The following is a 21,737-nucleotide window of genomic DNA, read 5'->3' as shown; positions in this document are numbered from 1 at the left end:
TTGAGATTTAGTTTTCTGGTGTCTGAATAAATGTTTTGCTTCTGGATTCTATATGGAGAGTCTCTTATATTTTGTGATTCAGAACTGTGCAGGCATATTTAGTCACTGTTGGTGCTGTGAATATTGCGTTGGTGTTAAAATAAGGATTATAGAATATATGTTACATAAAGCATATGGAATATATATATATAGGAAATAATAATGATGTTATTTTTCCCCTGAAAGTGCTTTGGTCTGATTGATTGTAATGGTAATTGGATTTGAAGATCTTCCATTACCCTTGTATTGGCAAGCTAACTTGTACTTAGCATTTAGTTTAAAAGTTCATACTTGTGTCAAGTATTAAGACCCAGAGCTTGTGAATCCCACAGTGGGATGAACTTGCTGATGTAACTGGAAGGCGTAGGACAGGGAAGAGCTAACACCTTATATAAAGAAAAGCCCAAACTAGAGAGCCAGAACTTGGAGCAAGCAGTGTGGATGCTAAAAGCTAAGAATTGAGAAGAGATTTGGATAACAGAACTTCTGCTGAGAACTTCTGAGAGTCAGCCAGAACTTCTGCTGAGAACTGCCAGGAATGAGAACTTCTGGGATCCAGAACTGCTGGAAGTGAGCAGCGTCATGGAGGCTGAGTAGCTACCATGAGTGAGGACAGGAGGATCTTTGCTTGAAAAAGTGAGTGAAGAGAAGATCTTTGCCTGAGGGATCCTGTTTTGTTTTGAAGGCTTGGAAATTTGTGTGGTCACTGCATTGACTATGTGTACCATCTTCGTGGTTACTGTAATGACTTTGACTTTCTGGTTTGGGGACTCAGTTTTCTGGTATTTGAATAAAGGCTTTGATTCTGTTCTCCATGTGGAGAGCCTGTTACATTTTGTGATTCACAACTATACCAGCATATTTATAGCCACTGTGTGAATTGTTACATTTATTCATAGGTAGAATATAAGGGGGGAAAAAAAGGTGAGAGCATAGGAAGACCTGGGGAAGTAAAGGGAGGAAAAAATAAAAACTTACCAATCTTCCAGGTTTTCAGATTAGACAAGAGGCTACAGCTGGTGGTCCTGAAGAAAAACATCTGCAAAATGCATTACATGATGACTCCAATGATCTAATTATTTTATCATAGAAAGAGAATCAGATAAAATCACAATTATCAGGAGGCTTAAAAAACAGTAAAGAGGAGCAGTACTTCTACTCTATCTAATTCATGCTTTTTCAAAATCCCAGGCCTTACAGGCTCAGTGATAATAGTTTCTATCTGTCTAAAACTTATTCTATTTGGTGTCTTGACTTTTGTAGAAATGCAACATCTAGTAAAGTGTATCAATCTATTTCTTGCATGTTCCCAGCCATGCTGATCCACTGGAATAATAACAAAAAGTAAAAAAAAATCTCTAGATCATACCTTCATTAATACAAACAGTAACAATATTCCAAAATATGAAAGCAGGTAGACTATAATTCCAATGAAAATAGATTATATTGTTTTTGTGAGTCATGAGATTATCTATGCACAACGGAATGGGAAAACAGCATGGGTGAATATGTTTGAAACAGTGAATAGGTTGGTAAGTGTATTGTGGAAGAAGGGTTGTAAGTTTATCCTAAGTCATCAAAGAATATTTCTTGTATTCTGGGCAGGCTCAAATAAATCGAACAATTTCCATTTATCATAATTTCATAGAGTTAGAACTGGAAGGAAGTTGGAGGAAAGCAAATCCAACTTCTTGCTTCTATGGGTGAGGAAGTTAAGGCATGGGGAGGTTCAATAAGTTGTTTCATGACATATAGTTTAAGGAAGTTGAACCTAAAGAAAGCATGCCTCGCAGGTTCTCCTTAGAGAAATAAACAATAGATCTGCCAGATTTGGTTTTCTTGAGAATCCAAAGGGGGGGGGGGGAAACAAGATTTCATGGGTCATTTTGTCATTTTATATTTACAACAGAAAAATAAATGAAACATATATCATCATAAATTATATAAGATAATGGGGTAAAAAAGAAAAGTATATTTAGAATTTAATTAAATAGCTTAAAGTAAAGCTGTAGAAATAAGAGATATATGTATGAAAAAATTTCTAATATGCAGAGCTTTAATATATGTGAAAAAAATAGAGGTAACATAATGGATGGGGCAATTAGGTGTTACAGTCGATATAGCATAAAACCCATAGTCAGGAAGACCTGAGGTCAAATATGGCCTTACTAGCTTACTGACTATGTGACTCTTTCACATACTTACTAGCTGTGTGACTCTGTAAAGTCACTTAACCTTATTTGTCTCAGTTTCCTGAACTGTAGAATGAGACAAAGAAAGAAACTGTAAGACACTCCAATATCTTTGCTAAGAAACTCTAAATGGGGTCATGAAGAGTTGAACATGACTAAAATAACTGAAGAACAAACACAATCTCAACAACAGTATAATGGACAGAGAACTAATCTTAGATTCAAGAAGACATAAGTTCAAGTCTAGCCTATGCTGGTCTTGTAAATCCCAGCAAGTCACTAGTGCCCCTGGACAATTTTTTATCACTCTAAGTTGCTGAGAAAGTGCAAATCTCTGCATGAGTAGAGGAAATTCTTTATTGGGAGTTCCTTTCACTGATGAAATCATGGGTCTAATAATACATACATTCAGTTTTGCAGATAAAATTGGAATGCAGCTGAGTATTGTAGGAGAATATCTTTCTTCTTGGAAATAATATGATACGGTATAAAGAAGGAAAAAAAAAAACACTTGTTATCTGTGGGGATTCAGGAAAATGAATTCATTAGTCTTCCATGACCTCAATTTCCTCATTTGAAACATGAGAGGGTTGGGCTAAACAGCCTCTATGCATAGTAGATCTAGCTCTACTGTACTTAATGTAGACCAAGATGACTTGAGCTATTTTGGCTGCCACATCACAATGCTGAGTAATCTGAAACTTGCAGTCCGCTAGAATCTCTTCTTCTTTTTCTTGTTGTTGCTCAGTCATGTTTAACTCTTCAAACTCCTGTGGACCATAGCATCCCAATTCTGTCCATTAGGTTTTCTTGGTAAAAATTGTAGAGAGGTTGCCCATTTTCTTCTCCAGCTCATTTTACAGAAGAGGAAACTGAGGCAGAGTTAAGCAACTTGACAAGGGTCACACATATAATGTCTGAGGCCAGATTTGAACTCAGGCCTTCCTGACTCCAAGCCTGGCATTCAATCCACTGAGCCACCAAGATGCCTCCAAAACATAAATGAATGAATGAATAGATAGATAGGCGAATGAATAAAAAAATAAACAAGCAAAAAACAAATAAATAAATTGAATTCTTAGTTCATTTACAGAGAAATCCTAGCTTACCTCTGCTTCCCCCATTTTATACTTGTGATATTCATATCTTTTTTTCTTTTTGGAAATTATGTACCGATTTACATTTATCTCTGTTGAATACCGTCTACTGAGATTCAGTGTAATGTTCTAATCTGGAAAGTCTTAATGGATTGTTACTCTCTCACACAATGCTCTAATTAAACTTCTTCGCTTAAATTTGCAATCAAATTAAAGAGTTAAATATAATGATCAGCCTATGCCTTTATCAAAGTTATTATTTTTAATTTTAAATAAAGGATCCCAGTAGCTTTCCACTGGAGACCACTTGCTATGTTGTTGACATTGAATCACTAATGATTAGTCTTCTAGTTTATCCATTAAACCATTTTCCATTCTATCTAATTATTTTAGATCCTAGATCCCATCCCTCTATCTTTTCAATAAAAATAGTATGCAATGCTTTTTTAAGTCTTTCCTAATTTTTTAGAAAACAAACTTTACAGCATTCACTTATTCTATTAGCTTAGAAACCCTAGCATAAAGGAACGAAGACTATTCTAATATGATTTATTTTTGATGAAATGATTATGGATCTTCATCAGAGCGCTTTTCAAATGTATCAATTAACAATGTCTTAATAGAGTCAGTCTGGAATTTTCCCAAGAGCTGAATAGCCATGCGGACCTTTTTTGAAGATATGAACAGAGACCAAGAAAGCTTTTCTAAGTGATATTCCACAATAGACATACCTTTTTAAAAATTTCATTCATTCCTTTTGTTATTATTATTATAATTATGCCTTTTGGTAGGGCAGTTGGGGCTAAGTGACTTGCCCAAGGTCACACAGCTAGATTTTGTGTTAAATGTATGAGGCTGGATTTGAACTCAGGTGCTCCAGACTCCAGGGCCGGTGCTCTATTCACTGCACCACCTAGCCGCCCCTCGACATACCTTTAAAATAATTTAAAAAATGACTAAAATATAGAGAATTCAAGATCTCATTATATGATTTTTCATTGTTTGCTGACTTTCCAAACAATATTTCCTTTGGAAGAACACCACAGACTTGAATGATCTCCAACAATTTAATTCCCATGAATGTGTCAAAATCATACAAGATATGACAATATGGTTTTGATAATCCTTTAAGTATTAATATTAATCAATGCGAAAAAAAACAAAGTCTCACAATTGACAAAGGATTTTTGCCTGTCATGGAGGAGATTCAGCACAGAGTAAAAGTAGAAGAGGAATCCCATAAAGATAATGAAGTACTCTCTAGTCAGTTATTTGAGGAGGTTGTGCTGAAACATTTCAGAGCCTTGAAATTTACTCCAAAAAGTTGGGATTAACTCTTGGTTAGGAGGGAAAGTAGCTGAAGAATGCTCTTCTTTTTTTAGACTATAAAATGCAATTTGTTAGACAACCTAAATTATTCTTTCATTAGTACCTGTATCTGTGTCAGACACTACCATGGACAATGAGCCATGCCTGGAGTTTAAGACTAGACTAAATGACTTGGAGAAAAGGTAAATATATTTTAAATGACTCTAAGCTTCTTCTTGAAAAAAAAAAAAAGAACAATTTGTTGTAACATTAGTGTGAATCTAGTGCTGTGTGAACATATGTCTTGGAATTCTGTAGCTTTTGAAGAATTGAAGAAGACAATCTTACAAAGGGCAAGACAAGATGCAGTGTATGAACAGGCTATAATAAACTTATATAAAAATATATAAACTTATATAACATATAAAAACTTATATAAAAAACTTAATGAAAAAACAAATTGGGAAAAGAAAAAAAAGGGAGCAAAAATTTATTGCTAACACTTTGCATTGTGTCATCATCCCTTATTAGAATGTAAATTCTACAATGGCAGGACTATATGGGTTGTCTTTCCATTCCAGAACTTAACTTACCACACTGTCTGGCAGTCTGGCATATATAGCATTTAATAAACTCTCTCTCTCTCTCTCTCTCTCTCTCTCTCTCTCTCTCTCTCTCTTTCCTGCTTGTCTCTTTTTCTCTCTGTCTCCCTGTCTCTGTCTCTTAAGGTCTTATTAAGATCAGATTATTAATCTTTCAACAAACCAAATTTCAGTCCAAAATCTACTATTCTGATTGATTACATAGTCAAGTTCTCCATTAAAAAGCACTCGTTTTAATTTTATTTTTCTCTTTTTAGATTTGATTTTATTTAACTTCCATTCCAACACTTTCCAAGTTTGACATATGAATTATATGACCCACAGACTTTTTTTTTCTCTTTTGTTGGTTCTTGCCTGAGAACTGGGACAACCGAAAGATCAAAATATAATTGTAGAATGAAGATGTAAGACTCTATTACTGAGGCAGGGTGGCCAGGAGTTTTGCCACCTAGTTCTTCTGATTCTTCAAAATAATCATAAGATTTTTTACTTTACTTGCTGATATAAAGCAAAAACATGAAACCAAGCACTGATCAGTGCTAAACTGTATGGTACCAGTGCTAACGGTAATGCGTTCTGAGAACAGAGGTACTTGGAGAAATCAGGACTTCTGCTTGACTTTGACTGATGAGTGTGATTAATACATAGAAAAGAAGGGCCTTCCCAATGATGGCTATGGAATACTTGCAATAATATCCCAGACCAACACTGCACAATTATTCTGTGAGAGAACCAGAGCTAGAGCCCGATCTTCTGAGTCCCAGAAAATTGCTATTTCCTCTGTAGTTCTGTAAAGTAGCTGAGGAAATAAAAGATCGAGTCATCCCACTGTTGCCCTTCTCTTACTCTGTTGTGGTCACTCTTAGGACTACAAACCAACTTGGAGCTCTCCACCCCTTTGTTTTAAGGACCATCAGGCCAATTTTCAAGCTCAAGATCATCCTACTCTTTCCATATTGAGGGGAAAAAAATTCAGCCAAGGAGTCTTTCCTGCTTTGCTTGCATTTACTACTTGCATCAATATCGTTCGATGCTGTCTCTGTAATACATCAAGCTCTGAAATGGGACTATCATTATAGACACTCTGCTTTAAAAAAAAAAAAATAGAGCATGAGAAGTCATTCCATTTATTATGCTGAAAGTCCAGCACAGTACAAATCAATTTGTTAGTATTCCAGGTTGCTACTAGTTCTTCTGCCTTAGCCAGATGTCATATTGCATGCTATGTAATCTGAATTCCAATGAGACTTCATTGCTCAGGTCATTTAATGAGAAAAGAATGCAATCTTGGGCCAAAAGCACAAAGGTTTATTTCTCTCTCTTCCTTATAGTATGAGAAATTAAGGGATTTTGAGAACTAAGTTGAAACTGGGTTCAAGAATGTATAGATTTTCTGAGTATTTCACTAAAATAATCATTATAGTTGAAACCAGGAAAATCTGGCTGGGGGAATGAATTCTAAGTCTGGGTTAGAGAAGATAACTTAACCTTTCCATAAATCTGCTAGTTACAAAAGGCATAAAACTGTGACTGATTTTACTTTATCCTCCCCTTGAGGAAGTGAATTACCAAAAGCTCGAGTGACCTCCTCAGAATTAGATGTTCACAGACTTAGCCTGACTGGGGAGAATTACATATTACCTACAAAGGAAGAGAAAGATTCCCTATGCAGTATTACTTTTTTAACCCATGATGACAATGTCATGTAGTAACAAGACAACTGAATTTGGAGTCAGTATGACCTGGTTACAATTCTTAGCTTTAACATACATACTGAATGTGTACCCCAGAGCAAGTCACTTAAAGGCTTGTAATTCTCTAAGACGATAAATTGCAGAGTAGTTTATATCCATAGTGATAAGAGGGAGATTTCTCTCTGGGAGAACATAATATTAATGACATCACAGACCCCACCACCAACCCGTACCTTGTAAAGCAAGCAAACACCCCCACACCAACATATATACATACAAACACACACACATGCACATGTACACGTATGTGTGTATACAAATATACGTGTGTATATACACATATACATACACGTGTGTGTGTGTGTGTGTATTTTTTCTCCTAGAGACATATGTTTCTAATTTGGTGTGGGACAAAGACCTTACAGCAGAGCTAATCAACATATACCTACTCAGTCTCTAGGTTTCCTTTTCTAATGCCTCTCTATACTTCCAAATTCTTCAGGTCACAGAGACTGCCTCAAATGAGCAATTTGTATAGCTTGTAGAGATTCAGAGATGATACATATGCTCACGAAACCCTGTGAACTTAAATGGATGAAGGATAATATTTTCTCTTTCCTATATTTAATTCTGAATATCAAAATTTTAAACATTTTCTTTAAATTTCTATCTATGTTCCTTTAAATGAGATAATTATTGGGATAAGTTTTCAGGTATTTTGGTAATGGATAATAATGCATTCAGCAACCTAGGTTTCTATATGAAGTTATATCACTGCTTCATTACACAATAACAAAGAGCATGCTAAACCAAAGACTTTTTGTGCAGCCTTAGAGGTTAGCGGTTAAAAAAATATGATGGGAAGAGCGTAACATTCTTTAAGCTATAGAAATGGTGGGTTGTTTTTTTTTTTTTGGTGGTGCATTTGTGTGTCTTTGTGTTTGTGTGTCTGAGTATGTGTCCATGTCTTTGCTCTTATCTGCCAGAGGGGGAGGGATGGAAAAATGAGGTTGGGGAGGAGTGAAAATCTACTAGAGATTTACAAATCTAACCAAGATGACTTTAAAGAGAAAATTGTAGCATAGGAACATAACCGACCATAAGTACTTGACGAACTAGATATTCAAGAATAGTAAATAAAACATAGAAATAACAAAGTCATTAGAGAATTTTAGTAAGTCACAAGAGTTGATAGTCAAGAAAAGCTGATTACCTCAGTTATATATTCAGAGTATAGATAATTCAGGATATTGTGGGAACATTGTAAATTTCATTTCTTAATTATCACAAGTCTTGGTGGAAAGGCAAATTAGACTAGAATATGCCTATAGAAGGATATACCTTATTTTTAAGAGAAAAGAAAAAAGATAAGATGAAAAGGGCAATGGAATTGATGAGGTTTATACTCTGGTAACCCTCTTTATTCTTCCCACTTGCTGAAACATTTGCCTGAGGCCATAAGGCTTTCATTATTGGTAGGCCCAAATCTGTCACCCTTAACCTAGCCTAGCCCTCCATTGTCCAGCTACTTCACACCCTTGATCCTATCAAAATATCTATACCCAAATCTGCTACCCTTAAACTAGACCCATCCTCCATTGTCTGTCATCTTCAGGTAGCCTTCAGCTATTTCCCACCTTTAATCCCATTCCTAGAGTATGACCTCAATTCCTTAAGATCCTCCTTAGACTTCTCTTCAAGGCCTTCCACAAAGCCCTATATCCTTCTGACAGTCTTTCTGTATTTACAATCCATCTTCCCTCCATGAAGGTGCTGAGACTCAATCTAACACAGACTCAGTTTGTGTCAGATTGCTCTGGGCTGCTTGTAAACACAAGCGTCACAAATACTTAGGCTACTTAAGAGTCTACCCATTATGGTGAATTTTTCATAAGCTTTGTTTTACTTTGGCTGAGAGAAGGTTTGAGTTGAATTTATTTGTCAGGACCTGACTTTTGGGTTTTGGCATCTCACACACTCCTAAACCCCCAAGCCTCAACATATGGTTCCCTGATTGGGAAACAGTGCTAATCTCAAGTTCTTCTCCAGCCAGGACTGGAAGGTATGTAAGCTTCCCCCTTTCCCTATCCCCTTCTCACTCTCCAAATACATTGGATGTGTCGTTCTGTCCTGACCTCTAAGGTTCTATTAGGTCAGACAACTAGGAGACTGGCTTGTACTAAGTATGATTCTCTCAGGTTCTCAGTCCAGCGGTTATGTTGGAGGTCATGGACCTAGGCACAGCTTCTGAAGCATAGAGGACAAGGATAGATGCTCCATCCAGAAATGTAAGCTCAATTCCTTCAATTCTCTCAGCTCTAGGGAAATAGGAAAAGTTCAGGTCCTTTTTTTGTGTAGTTTTTTTGTTTTGTTTGTTTTTAAAGGCTTACTCCCAGATCTTCCTTTACAAAAGAAGGGATTTCCAGCCCCTACACACATAATGGGTCAATCATTTTCAATTCCCCAAAGTTCACCTTTGGTTTGTCTTTTATAACATTGGGAAGAATTTAATTTCTCTAAAGACCTTAAAAAGAAAAAGCTGGTGGTCTTTTGCAATACTTTTTGGCCTTAGTAACAACTAGAGGGCCACAAAGTGTGGCCCATTTTTGGAACTTTGAAGCATAATACTCTCTTGCAGTTAGAATTATACCTTTCCCAAGAAAGAAAATGGATAGAAGTTTCCTACATGATGGTCTTTGTCTAGCTCCCTCAGAACTCTGTTCTCAGGAAAGGTTGTAAGATGCTAGTAGCTAGAGCTGTTCCAAAAAGGAACAATGGGGGACAATTGAAGGGCCCCTCCTATGCTAGGGCTTTGGCCCCAGTCCCTCCCCTCTTGGTATCTCCTGCTCAGGTCTCAGTCATGGGTCTTTCCAAGGCAGCTCCCTCAGCCCCTTCCTGCTGATTCCTTACCTCTCCTATCTTCCCCTGTTTCCCATGCTTCCCCCTCCTGGGCTATGCCCTTTTCCCCTTGGTTTCCCTTCCCTTTTCCTCTAGCCCAACACCCCATATTTTCCTGCCTCTTTCACCATCCATATCTCCTACCTTGAATCTCCCACCATGGCCCCTCCCCCTGAGGCCACCCCTACTCAGGTCCTGGTCTCCAGGCCTGCTTCTACTACAGTCCCTGCAGTATATCCCACTACAACTACTCTCCCTAAGGCAACATCCACTCAGTCCTCAGGCCCTACTCCCATGGCTTTCTCTGGGGTATCTTCTCTGAGCCCTTCCCCTCCTCATGTGCCAGCTAGCCTTTTCCCTAGCTATCCCCATCTTGCAGTCTAATCCAGTTCTGCCAGCACTCCACAGACCCCTCCTCAAAAGAAGTGGGACTTCCTATCTTCCTTCCCAAGCCCCCATACCCACAGCACCTTCAGAGCTTTTTTCCTTGAGAAAAGTGCCTGCCTCACCTAGTGCCACAATTAAAGTGCATGTTCTGTTTGCCATTGTGTATCTCACTGAAGTTAAAGAGAAACTGGGGAGATACTCAGAAGAGGCCACTAAGTTTACTGAGGGCTTTATGGTTCTGTACTTACAATATCATCTTTCTTGGGGTGATCTGCATATCCTCTTCTCCACCTGTTGTTCCACTGAGGAGAAGAAGAGAATCTGGGAACAAGCCCCCAAATTTGGGGATTGCTTGTTTAGCAATGACCCCACAAAATACCGCCCCCCCCCCCAGGAACAGCTGCTGTTCCCACTGGAGACCCAGGATGGGGTTATAAACAGAGTGAGGATAGGGTAAAGAGAGACGATATGGTACTTTGCCTGTATTTCAAAAAGCTAGGGAAATTGTTCAAGGAGAAAAGGAAAACCCTGCCCTTTTCTAAGACTGTTATGGGAAGGGAATCTGAAGATCTTCCCTGCCCCTTGGCCCTTTGATAGGCTTAAATGACTCTGAGAACAACCCCTGATTTGAAAATATACTCTGCCCCCTAAAAGGCTGAATGGGGTCACATGGAGCCTGTGGTAGGAGGCTTGTTTTTGAGGAATGCCCATACCTTGCTACTTTGTGATTTGGCAGTGGGTCAAGAGGGCTGTGACATTCTCTGTCCCAGGAGAAGGCTATATATACCCTGATGTCAGGTTTTGCTTTGGGGCTCACTTTGAGAAGAGTTGTGTGATCTGACCAGATTAGACTCTGGGCAACCATTGAGGCCCCTGGCTTTGAAAACCCAGATATTGGTGCTTCCCTCTCTGGTAAATGACTAGGTATAGATGTAATGGTCAGACAGCTGGAAGCCCTGTCTGCTGATCTGTTTCTCTGTCTGTATTTTTGTCCACTTGTAACCTCTGTTTATATTCTCTGAAGTTTGGGATGCTGACCTTTTCCCCCTGAACTAGGTAAATAACATATGTTTGATTAAAGCAATATTGTGAACCCATTTTTCTTTTAACCCATCTTCTAATGCATCTTTCCTTTAGAAAAGCAGATCTAGGAACCTGTGCTAGTAGCCATCCTGGGTATGCTAGGGTGCTTTCTGCTAAAAAAGACCTACTGGTAGAAACTATTAAGAAATATACTAATTTATATCCTGACTCTATAGAAGGTGCAGCAATCCTTTGCATGTATTTTATTAATCAGTCTGGACCAGATATTAGGAGGAAACTACAAAAATGGGACCCCAAACACCTCAGGCAAAATTACTGGAGTTGGTCTTTGGAATCTTTAACAACAGAGAACTAGTTGCAGCAGTGTAGAGAGAAGAAGGGAAAGAGGTGGAGACAGAGGAAATTCTTGGTTGCTGCCATGGCTAGAAAAAAATCCAAGGAGTGCCCCTTCAGAGCACCCTCTTGGAGGAGTCCCAGTTACTTGGGCAATGGGGAAACCTGCTTTAAATGCCACAAGGAGGGTCAATGGTCGAAGGAGTGCCCCTCCAGGGTGCCTCTCCCCCCCACCCCCGCCAGAGGGAGCCCCAGGAACCCACATCGGTGGGACCATGCCCATTTGACCAGGACAGACATTGGAGGAAGGATTGACCCCAAGATTGGAAAAGTGGTCAAGCTGTCCTCCAGTCTTCTCAAACTCAGAATGATGGGGGGAGCCTGGGGCTTAGCAATGCTCCCAATTTCTCTCTCATGTCGAGCCATGGGCAAAATTATTGGCTGAAGGGGAGGCTAGCCACTTTATTATGGCTAAGTTCTCTGTTCTAACCAATTACGCTGGCTCTACCCTACCCTCGGGCATGTCAGGTCAGGGGCATCAAAGGGGAAACAAAGGTATGTCTCCAGGCATACCCTGTCCCCTGCCTACTTGAGGATCTGTTGTTTGAACACTTCTTCCTTAGGCTTTCCTCTTAACCTGTCCCCTTGTTGGGAAGGGACCTGATGGTGAAATTGGGAAGCCAATTTTCTCTACTTAAGCCTCCCAGATCTCCCCATGTTCCCCTGGAAGTGTGGGAAATAGTTGAATCAACTGTTTGGGATCAGAGAACTCCTGGGAGAACCACTTCTGCCACCCCAGTCATTGTTAGACTGTTAATATCCTAATATCTTCCCCCATAGCTGTCTTTATTGAATTAAGCCCAAGGCCTGGGAGGGGCTGCAACCATTAATGACTACTCAAGGCCCTGACTCACTCCCTCTACAGTAGGGCCCCTATCAGGCTAAAGCTTTTGAGACTTTGAAAACAAAATTGACCACCACTCCAGCATTAGCTCTACTCAATCTAGAAAAACCTTTCACTTTGTATGTTGATGAAAGGAGAGGATAGGTTTTGAGAATCCTAACCCATTTTTCAAAACAATTAAACTTCATGGCTGTTACCATTTTCCATGTTCTAAATGCCCATGGAGCAACTTAGAAAGGAATATCTGGCAGCAAAACAAAAACAAAAAAAACTTCTCTGTCAAATTTGCCTTTTTATGTTTTGGCCTTCCCTTAGTCATCTTTAATTCCCTCTGCAGAAATTGTCCTTTCTCTGTACTATTTTTGTACTTGTTTGTTCCTTGTGTGCTTGACTTTCTTGCCACGTTTGTCTCTTCCAGGGTTCAAGCCATCAACTTCCAGATGACTGCTTAGGCTATATACCCCTTGAACAGGACCCAGAAAGGAAGGGATAGATTTATGCTCCTTGCCAGTAGGAAGTATTATCAGAAGCTGAGATCTTTGACCTTTACCCCAAAGGAATTTGGGTGCCATTTGTTTGAGAGGAGAATGATGGGGATTAGTCTCTGGGAACCCCTCCCCCCTTGAATCCTCCCGCTTAATGAGACATTTACCAGAAGCCAGAAGACTTTCATTATGGCTAGGTCCAAATCTCTTGTTAAGCTTAAAGTAGCCTAGCCCTCCATTGTCTGTCATCTCCAAGTAGCCTTCAGCTATTTCCCACCCTTAATCCCATTCCTAGAGTCTGACCTCAGTTGTCAAGATCATCCTTAGACTTCTCCTCAAGACCCTCCCCAGATTCTTCCTTTAGACCACCCCTAGATACCTCCCACAATCTTTCTGTATATAAGATCCATCTTGTATCCATGAAGGGGCTGAGACTCAATCTAGCACAAACTCATTCTGTGTCATATTGTTCTTCTCTGCTTGTCAATACAAACTCACAAATACTTAGGCTCCTTAAGAGTATAGCCATTATAGCAAATCTTTAATAAACTTTGCTCTACGTTGACTGAGAGGAGGCTTGAGTTGAATTGATGTGGCATGGCCCAGTGTGCTGTTATTTTAGTGTTTTGTGCACATCTAAAACCCCAAACCTCAACAGAATGACACTGTGTAAGAATATGTGATTATATGAGGAAATTCATGAATCAAAAGAAGAAATAATGGTAAAGATCATTGAGGTTGGTAATGATGGGGTGATGGGACCTGGACCCCTAAAAGGAAAAGACTATGTCTTTGAAATCAGCCAAGTCCCTGAATTTTCCCATACATTTCAGTAACCCAGATCACTGGTTTCTTGCCCAAGGTATCTGGCACACTCCAACCACCAAGATCACTTCATAAATGTACTTGTGGTTCCTTTCACTGTCCCTTTGGCCCACCCCAGGCTAGTTGCATATACCTACCATTCCTTAATCACATCAAGATTACCTAATTAGCCTACTTGATAGTCCTTTCACTATTGCACCTGACCCACCCCAGACTACTTACCACTCCTTAATCCCATCCAGATCCTTATGGGCATCAGTTTCATCCTCATTAAGTTGCAGATTCCCTAAGAATCTTGTCTGCTCCAAATTGGCATTACAATAAACCTTGCTACTTTGACTAGAATATGAGTTTGAGTGCATGAATTCATTCCAGGCAGAAGCCACACTATACCCTGACATTTTGGGGTTCCCAGCAACCCTCAGAGGAGAAAAGCAACATTGTGGTGAGAATATAATGTAGGCCTTTGGCAAGAATGAGGGAATTGATGGCTTCTTGAAATAGATTATATAACTGGCAGGGAGGGCTGATAAAGTGTTATAAGATATTTGAATCCTCAAATATCTGATGATATTCTTTTCCTCTGCCAAAAACAGAGCAATTGCTAAAAATATTATATAATGAAAGTTTCATTCTTTAAAAGGCAAAGAAAGCAAGGATGAAAATTGGCATAGTGGATGTTATTATTATACATTCTTGCCAGGGAAGAATGGGTTGCTAAAAATAGAAGTGACAATAATTTTGGCATAAAGTGACCATTCCATCATAGAATCTTTATTAAAGAACAAAGTTTTATATTATTTGACAGTCACTCTAGATTATAGGAAACCAAATTTCATAGTTATGAAAAAAATAGGTAGAAATCTGGTCTAAAATTTGAGAGAGCTAATTGTCTGAAGAATGGGATGTCCCAAAAAATGAAATTCTGATGATTGAATAATTGATCATTGCAAATCATTTCAATAAGGAAGAAACAAAATAGCTTTCAGGGAGAATGATGTGAATATATGGGATTCTCACTGACCATTTTATACTTTTAAAAGAATTACAGCAGAGGTCAGATGACAGAGTAAAAGCACAAACTTGGCATGGGCTCTGGCTCCAACCACTTCCAATACCTATCAAAAAAATGACTTTAAACGAATTTTGGAGCTACAGAACCCACAGAGTTACAGAGAGCATCAGATCTTCCACTGAAGGCCTCCTGGCAGTCCAACAGGAAGGGTCTATCACAGCATGCTGGGAGCCTAACCCAGTCCCAAGTGAGCCATGTGGTTCCTGCCCCAGGGTGGCCCTGACCAACAGTAGCCACAACAGACTTCAGGAGAGTGAACCACCAGCAGCTGTGGTGGTTTCCAGACTTCTGAACCCATAAACACCAAAGAAAAATTAGAAGGTCAGTGGGGAAATCTATTGGAACTGGTGTGAAGGAAGAGCATGATCTGGCCCCTGCCCCCAGGCTGAGAAAAGGCAGAGGTACTCTACTGCAGCTTCAGCCCCATGTCTGCCTCCAGAGCTCCTGGACTGCAGATCACAGGGGGACCAAGCAACCATTAAGAGGTCATCACTCTTGCTTTAAGCTGCTTGGATCTGGATGGCAGTCTTGGGTGGTGGTCCTGGGGTGTGTGGCCAGTGTGCCAGAGTTTGTGGGGTTGTAGAAAGGGCTGCCTATGAATCCCGGGCTCAGATACTTAGCACCCACCCAGAAACACCTGGCCGTGTAACCTTGAGCAAGTTACTTAACCCCAATTGCTTAGGGGCGGCCAGGTGGCTCAGCGAGTAAGAGGACCGGCTCCTGTGTCGGGATGACCTGGATCAAATCCGGCCTCAGATACTCAGCACCACACCCAGAAATAACTGGCCGTGTAACCTTGAGCAAGTTAGTTAACCCCAATTGCTTAAAAAAAAAAAAAGGGTTCCCTACTAATAGCTCCAGCAGCTGTGAAAACCCTAGCACTTTGGGACAAAGCTCTCTCCATTCTGGAAGCAGAGTTCTACCTTGGCAAAGAACTCAAAGATCAAGTAATTGACTGACAAGATGAGAAAGCAATGGAAGAGTCGTCAGACTGTCAGACCATAGAATCATTTATTGGGGACAAAAAGGATCAAGGAATGCAGAGGAAGGAAGACAGTAAAGTCAGAAGTCCTGCACCAAAAGCTTCCAAGAAAAATATGAACTGGTTTCAGGCCATGGAAGAGCTCAAGAAGGATTTTGAAAATCAAGTAAGAGAAGTGGAGGAAAAATTGGGAAGAGAAATGAGAATTATATAAGAAAATCATGAAAAGTGAGTCAACAGCCTGCTAAAGGAGACCCCCCAAAATATAATGAAGAAAATAAAAGACATGTACAAAGGAAGGAAGCAAGGATGTTTAATTTGGGATAAATAGAAAGTTGTGCCATAGTAAAATCAGTTCTGCAAAATACTTCTTTAAAAAGTATGAATTTATTCTATGAAAAATGAGATTTAGAGATTCCCCTGCCCTCTTCTTCCAAAGTCCTGACTTTAAGTTCAGTTTCTTTTCTCAGGACATTAATGATAATAAGATTACATTGATTTTTTTTATCTTGATCAGCCCTCACCCAAGCTAGCTAGTAATTTATTATTATTATTTTCTTTTTGGAGGGCAATTGGGATTAAGTGACTTGCCCAAGGTCACATGGCTAGTTTTTGTGTTAAGTGTCTGAGGCCAGATTTGAACTCAGGTAATCCTGACTCCAGGGCCAGACCTCTATTCATTGCACCACCTAGCAGCCCCTACTAGTAATTTATTCTAAGGTAGGGAAACCCATTGTGTTCTAATCATGCTTGGGTGGAGACAGATCCTTTTGCCTAATAACCCAAATCTTGGAGGGGTCTGATAAAATAATTATTTCCTCTATCAACAGGTGAAATAATAAGGGGGAGATATTAGTCCCTGTTGAAAGGATATATAAACCATATGCCCTGATCCCAAAATGAGCCCTGTTCAGACTGGTCCACATTGAGGGAAATAAACATGTATACAACTTAACCCTGTTTTGTCTTTTTTAGACCAAACTATAGATTGATAGTTCCAATGAGATTAATGCTTTAGGGAATATCTTTACCATAATACAAATTTTGAGTAATTTTTATGAGCCATTTCTTTGGGAGTAAATGGTACCATTTCATTCACAACCTACAGTCCTACCAGCTCCCATTCCCACAATTCAAATTTGGGTCTTTTGTGAAGCATGATATTTATTGTATCTTCTAGCGTAATAACTTGCAGGTAGAGTGGTTGGTCCATTTTTACCCTCTCTCTGCCATTTTCAAGATGGATTTAGCTCCACCCCCACCCCACTCCCCACTGCTGGATTTATGGCCTGTCAATTTTGCACAAGATTTTGACAGCTTTTCTTGTAGGAATCTGGGCATAAGTTGAGAATGGGTTGTCAGTTCTTTTCCCAATTGATTTTACAGAAAACCTGAGATAACAGAGTTAAGTGATTTGCTCACAGTCACACAGTTCATAAGTGTCTGACGTAGGATTTGAACACATGAAGATGAGTATTCTTGATCTGAAGTCCAGTGATCTACCCACTGTGCCACCTATGTGTTGTTACTCATGAGTTCAGGAAAATAAATAAAATAAACTATATTAAACTGTCAGTACAGGGTATGAGAAGAAAGCTTCTTTCAGACAATATAACAGAAACCTTTCTGGTCTTTAGAAAAGGCAAAAAACCCAGAAGATCAAGGAAATACAATCCAGATGTTCAGATTCAATGGGTCCCTTTGAAAACAAGCTAATTCAAATTCAAATTCAAAAAACACAATTCAGATATTCAATATGTCCTTGAGGTCAACTGAGTATCTCCAACTGGATAAGGAATATGAATTAGATAATAATTCTTCCTCTAGGAATGCCCCACACTGTTTACTTTCCTCTGGTTATATTTCTTACCTCTGGATTTTTTTGAAGAGGACCAATGACATCATGGGTGATGTCTTGAGTTGTGTGTGAACTGAATTTAAGGGAGGCAGATTCTCACAAAGTCCTTAGCATCATTTTTTATTACTGAGGCAAAAAGCAAAATGACTGATGATGGTCCAGAATGCAGTAGATGACTATGGCATCTTCAGTGACTAACGAAACTCTAAGCACTCCACAGCACCTACTTCAACTGCATTCTGGGCTGTTTGAACAAATTGTTGTCATCTGCAGATTCCATTAGGGAAAGTCTTCACATGGTTGGTGTAGACATTTCTCTAACTCACTGACAGGTTTGAAGCCTTTCATTTCCCCTTAGCCTCATTTAGCTTGTCTGTTGAGATGGGGTTTAAGTGGTATGCATGATCCAGTTTCTTGGTGCCAGGTGAGAGTTGGCTGAAGATGGACACCAAAGGTGGATAAGCAGCCCTGAAAAGGACTGAGCAAGCATTCACACCAGAGGTGCTAGTACTCTCTAAATGTCCCATACACCCAAACAACTTGGTAAAAAGAGGCACAAAAATATTGAAGTAAATAGTACCTTAAAACAGGTTTGGCCACATGGAAAAAGAGTAACAAAAGTTCACTGAAGAAAGAAACTTCTTAAAGATGAATAATCATGAGAAATCAAGAAACAATAAGACTATGTTAAACGAAGAAAAAAGAAAAAAATTCAAACATCTCATCAGTAAAACACCTGAACTGGAAAATAGTTTGAGGAGAGATAATTTAAGAATTATTGGACTACCTTAAAGTCATGATAAAAAAAAAAGCTTAGACATTATATTTCAGAAAATTACTGGACTTCTGGGAAGCAAGATGCTGGAGTAGGCAGCAAATTATCATAACTCTCCCATATTAATTCCAAACAATCATAAATTAGCACCCCAAAACAAATCCTGGGACAGCAAAAGCAGCAAAAAGATGAGTTGAAACAATCTTTGAACCCAAGAAACTTGAAAAACTGGCAAGAAAGGTCTGTCTCACTGGGGTAAAAGGGGAGTGCAATCCAGGACAGGAAGTGTCTCAGAAAGCCTGAAGAAAGCCCCACCTCAGCAAAGCAGCCATAGATCCTAAGCCACAATGTTGTGGAGCAGGCAAACATCAATACCAGGATAGTTCAGAGTAGCCAAGGGAACCAGCATACTCCAGCTAAAACAACCATTATGTGCTTTAGTGTAGCCCTGAGCAAACAAGCATCATCCAGTGACCAAATGTCCACATGCCTCAGCACAGTCCCAGGCAAACTGGAAGATACTAACCCTACAGGTGCATAAGCAAACAAAGTCCTGCCAGAGGCCAGACTTCTGCATGCTTTGGCGCAGCTGTGGGGAATTTCAGAAACTCCCCCCTGGCCTTGGCACATGCTGGACACCACCACTAGGTTTCTACCTCAGCCCCAGGTTAACTGGCAGACCCCTACAGCCTTCAGCAGCACCAGTCATCCCCCCACCACACACCTTTAACAGAGCACCAGACATGAGGTGTATGCTTCAGGGCAACATGAGTGCAATGCCAGGTAAACAGCCATCACCTGCAGCCACTGGCACAAGAAGCCTGACACAGTGCTCCTTCCACACTGGGAGCAAAGCTCAAATTTAAAAGAATAGAAAAAGGCCCCTCCAAAAAAAAAAAAGATGAGCAAAAAACAACAATGAAAAAAAATCTCACCATAAAAAGTTATTTTGGTGACAGCAAAGACAAAGACACAAACTCAGAAGAGTACAATGTTGTTATAGGAATGTAAATTTTAAGATCTTCCCTGCCCCTAAGTTAAGTGCACCTGGAGCCTGTGGTGGGAGGCATGATTTTCAGGAACACTCACACCTTGGTGCTTTGGGATCCTGTGTTGGCAACCACCCTGGGGATGCTGGGGTGCTTTCTGCTACAAATGTTAAAATACCTATGGTCAAAAGATCAAAGAAAAATGGGAAGTGGTCTTAGACCCAGAAAGAACTCTTGGAAGAGTCAAAAAAAAGAAGCTTAAAAACCATGTAAGAAAGGTAGAAGAAAAATTGGGGAAAGAAATGATAGTGATTCAAGAGAATCCTGCAAAAAAAGTTAAGAGCTTGGAGAAAGAAAACAATTGCTTAAAAACAAGAAATGGTTAAATGGAAAAGGAGATTCGAAAATCTACTAAAGAAAACAACTTCCTAAAAAGTACAACTGGCCAAATTAAAAAAGAAGTACAAAAGTTACCTAAGGAAAACAACTCCTTAAAAGTTAGAATTAGGTAAATGGAAGCTAATGACTCTATGAAACATCATGATCAATCAAAGAAATTCAAAAGTGAAAAAAACATGTAGAAGAAAATGTTAAATATCTCATTGGAAAAACAACCATTCTAGAAAATTGATCCAGGAGAGACAATGTCACAAGCACTGAATTACCTGAAAGCCACAATCAAAAGAAGCACCTGGACAGCAACTTTTAAAAAATTATCAAGGAAATATGCTGTGATATCCAGGAACTAGATGGCAAAATAGTCATCAAAAGAATCCACTGAACACCTCAGGAACGTGATCCTAAAATAAAAACTCTGAGGAACATTATCACCAAATTACCGAACTATCAGGTCAATGAAATATATAGTGCAAGAGGCCAGAATATCAGGCAGTCACAATCAGAATTACACAGGACTTAGTTGCTGCAACATTAACGGTTTATGGGTCTTGGAATATGATATTCTAGAAGTCAATGGAAGTAGGACTACAACCAAGAATCACTACCATGATAAATTAAGCATAATATTCCATCGGGGAAAATGGTCATTCAATGAAATAGAAGGATGTCAAGTTTTTATTTAAAAAAGAAAAAACAGAACTGAACCAAAAATTTTATTTCCAATATCAACACCCAAGAGAAATCTAAAAATCATATTGAATAGGGATATGCAAATCAAAATAACTCTGAGGTACCACCTCCCACCTATCAGATTGACTAATATGACAAAAAAGCAAAGTAATCAATGGTGAGGAGGATGTGGGAAAAACAGGATACTAATGGTAGAATTATGAGCTGATCCAACCATTTTGGAGAGCAATTTGGAATTATGTTCAAAGATAACCAAATTTTGCATATCTTTTCATCTGCTATACCACTACTAGGTCTATATTCCAAAGAGACCATAAAAAGGGCAAGAACCTTCATGTGCAAAAATATTAATAGAAGCCTTTTTGTGATGGCAAAATATTGGAAATTGAGAGGATGCCCATTAATGGTGGAATGGCTGAACAAGCTGTGGTATATGAATGTAATATAGTACTATTGTGCAATGAGAAATGATGAACAAACCAATTCAGTGAGACTTGTATGAACTGATGCACAGTAACATGAGCAGAACCAGGAAAACATTGTACATAGTATCACCAACATTGTGTAAGGATAAACTTTAAATGACTCTATTGTTCTCAGCGATACAATGATCCCAGACAATTACAAAGGACTCACGAAGGAAATTGCTATCCACATTCAGATAAAGAACTGATGGACATGGAATGCACATCAAACATTTTTGGACTCATGTTTCTCTTTTTCTTGTTTTTCCACCTTTTTATCTTTTTCTTTTTTCACAATTGTGACCGATACAAAAATATGCCATTCAAATTTTTTTTCCTATTTTTTTCCTTGAAAATACTGTTCATAAGCAATTATTTTCTGATGAATTCATATCCCTTCTAATTAGACATATTTCATTTATTTCCTGTCCTCTCTCATTAAGCATGACCCAAAGGAATGGAGGAAGCAAAAGAAAAATAGTATTTTTTGGATATTTTGGGGATGTTAAATTTTCAGTGTGAGCATTTGCACCTTTAACATTTGCAAGTGCTATTAATCTAGGGTTAATTAATTTTTTCGTTCATTGTCTAAATGGGAGAACATGATAGAGAAAAACAAATCAAATTATATGTAAATTTGTGCCATGTATAAATCTTCCCTACCCAGAGAGCCAATGGTTAAACATTTATTAGGACA

Source organism: Petaurus breviceps, unplaced genomic scaffold, assembly GCF_028583685.1.
Source record: "Petaurus breviceps papuanus isolate PSGF00001 unplaced genomic scaffold, PetGlider_PUasm1.0 90769, whole genome shotgun sequence".
Taxonomy (NCBI): domain Eukaryota; kingdom Metazoa; phylum Chordata; class Mammalia; order Diprotodontia; family Petauridae; genus Petaurus; species Petaurus breviceps.
This window is presented reverse-complemented; position numbering follows the sequence as displayed.